At 20.1% G+C, this 3,058-nt stretch overlaps 1 protein-coding gene across 3 annotated transcripts in view; it reads right to left on the minus strand.

Annotated features, from left to right (window-relative positions):
* LOC102681557 (CCR4-NOT transcription complex subunit 6-like) overlaps window positions 1–3,058 on the minus strand; it is a 378,685-nt gene that overhangs the window by 127,346 nt on the left and 248,281 nt on the right. The window lies entirely within an intron of this gene.

Genomic DNA, 3,058 nt, shown 5'->3' on the forward strand with positions numbered 1-3,058 from the left:
ACCTTGATTCCAAAAACATTTTCACATTGCTTGTTCGTTACAATATGTTGAACATTATAAAATCGTGCTAGTTTCTGTCTAAAAATCGAATATATATTTGTATGTATTTTTTTTTTTATTTTTAATTTCATGTAATATATGAAATTCGAAGCTGTCGAAACCGAAACGAATGGAAAAAAAATTTTAAAAATTGTTTTCTTTCGGTTTTATTCGGTAAATAGTTATCCCACTTATTTCTATAATTGTGCTGTTGAATGCGGGAATGGGCTCAATGACAGGCCTCAGTTTATATATTTTTAGAAAAGTAAGAATTGATCAATATTGACTTATAAAACAATGTTGCAACTTTGTTAGTTTTGAGGATACAATATCACGAAATTCACAATTTTATTCAAAAAGATTTTCCTGAGACTCTTTTTGCATCCAACAGTACAATTTCGATTATCGATTCGTGGAATATATCGATCAATATCTATCTCGCATGACGTATTATTATGCGATTGAATATCACATAATTATTATTATCAATTATCAATAATCAATAACGGATTATTATTGCGCAATATTCGATAATTTTATCGGTAAATTTTCGTGATAATTGAAGAATACACACGTTTCGTATTTGTAAAGAAATTACGCTTGATCAAAAGGTAAAAAATAATATTGCTTTCGATAAAATCTATAATTATCCAATTTTTAATATACTTGTAAGATTATTCGAACTATTATCCTATTTTTTTTTATAGGACAATTCATAAAAATTCTGATTTTAATAAATTGTTTATGTATTGTTATGTATGTATATGTTATGTACATATAATAATTTTTTTCTTTCAGCGAAAAAAAAATGTCTTTAAAGAAATAAAACAATTCTTAATGTTTCAACATTCTTTCATATTTTAAATACAATTTTTAAATACAATTAAAATAATTTTTATAATAGAATGATAAAGTATTAAAATTTATTTATATTTTATAGAATAATTCATCTAATTTTATAATTCATTTGGAATATTTCCTTTGTTTTTTTATAATATTAAAAAATGTTTCATTAAACTTTGAATGATTTCAAAAAGTGCATATTTTGGTGTAATTAGTTTTTCTACAGATCAATGTGACAAAGATTACATATATAATTTTTGATTTTTAAAAATCATATAATATTTAATGCATTAATAAATATTATTTTATCGTGATTTTAACTTGAATATCATAAAACATAATAAATTTTATAAAATTCAAATTTAAATATCTTTTAAACTAATAATTTTTCGACGTAAATAGCTTACTCAATATTTGTAAAAAACAGTTGATTAATATATTAAAAAATATTAAATCCTATAGAATCAATCTCTTCTAGATTCAATTTTTATATATTTATTTATAAAAAAAATAATGATATTGAAATGTGACCTTATTAAAATTTAATTTTTATAATCCAATTTATTAACAGTTAGGTGAACCATCCTATATAAATTTCAAGTTTTGTTCTATTTCATACAATTTAAATAGTTTAAAAAAATGAAAAAAGTATTGAAAAATAACGGTTATTTTACTCTTTCATAATAATAGATATTTTAATATTTTAATGTATTTTAATATTTTAATATTTTACAATAGAATTAATTATACAATTTTTAGAACTGAAATACAATATGTATATTTTTATTATTTACAGTTCTTACAATTTTCTTTACACTGAATTTTCGAATATTTTCGATTAAAGAAAATAATAATTAAAGATCTCTTAAAGACAAATATATATATATATTGAAAATTAAATTATCGATTAAAATAATAATAATTTTTCAATTTGATTCAACTCAATGATATTTTCTAATTCTCTTATTTAAATGTAGCATTCAATGTCTCAATAAAGTTGAAATCAGGTGAGTGTGTCTCCTTCCATCAGTTCATAAGTAGAATATTATCACGTGAGAGATGTGTAGTCTTTAAGGATGTTCTGTAATGTGAACGGTGGCATTGTCCTCTTGAAAAATGAAGATATCTCTTGCAACGTGCACGACACGCTTCTTAATTTGTTCTAAATTAAGATAAGTAGGACTATTCATATGATTTTGAACGAATGTGATGTCTTTTTTTGTAGTAATGCCCATCAAAATGATTATGTTTTTCACTTCGATTCGACAACACACTTTTATTGATTTTCTTTTCGCATAATGACAATCATTTAAGTATTAAAAATCAAATGAAAGTCTCTTATTGACAATAAGAAAACATCGTTCACTATATTATATTAATATAAAAATGTTTCTTCTTCAAAAATTCTTATTATAAACTTCATTATATATGATAATATAAGTTGCAAATTTCATATTTTCTTTAATACATTTATTCTATAATGTTCTAATTATATTCTATAAAATTTATTCTATATGATACATTCATATATTATTGTAATACAATGAATATTATATTAAAGAAAATTTATCGATTAAAAAATAAAAAATTAAAATAAATAAAAAATTTTATAAAATATTTTTTTGCCTTTTGGAAAAAGATAGAATATTTGAATTGTTTTTTTTTTTTTTTATAAATTTTTATCAGAAATAAAGATTTCAACAAATTATAAGTGATCTTTTAAAAAATTAAAAACAAGTAATATAGACAATAATTATTATTTTATAATCAAGATTTAAAATTGTTGACATCAGATACAAAAAATTGTACTTATGTATTTTTATATTATTTTTTTATTGTAAATAAGTTTTAATAATTGCATTGTACATAACAAAAAAAGAAACAGAATTTTCAGTATATTAAATAGAATTTATAGAATTATTAACAGTTTGCCTTAATTTCTATCAAGATTACTTAATCAATCAAAGATTAATTTTAAAATAATTTGAATCTTTCTCTACTATTTTTTTACTCTCCACTATTTTTATTTCAAAATAAACATTTACATTTCTTTCTAATTAATAATTTTTTAATTATTTCTATTTATATATCTCTGCATTAGAAATAAAAACAAATACACTACTATTAAAAACTCGATGTGAAAGTTTTAAAAAAATTAAATATATATATATATATA

This window comes from Apis dorsata, unplaced genomic scaffold (assembly GCF_000469605.1).
Source record: "Apis dorsata unplaced genomic scaffold, Apis dorsata 1.3 scaffold_235, whole genome shotgun sequence".
Classification (NCBI taxonomy): Eukaryota; Metazoa; Arthropoda; class Insecta; order Hymenoptera; family Apidae; genus Apis; species Apis dorsata.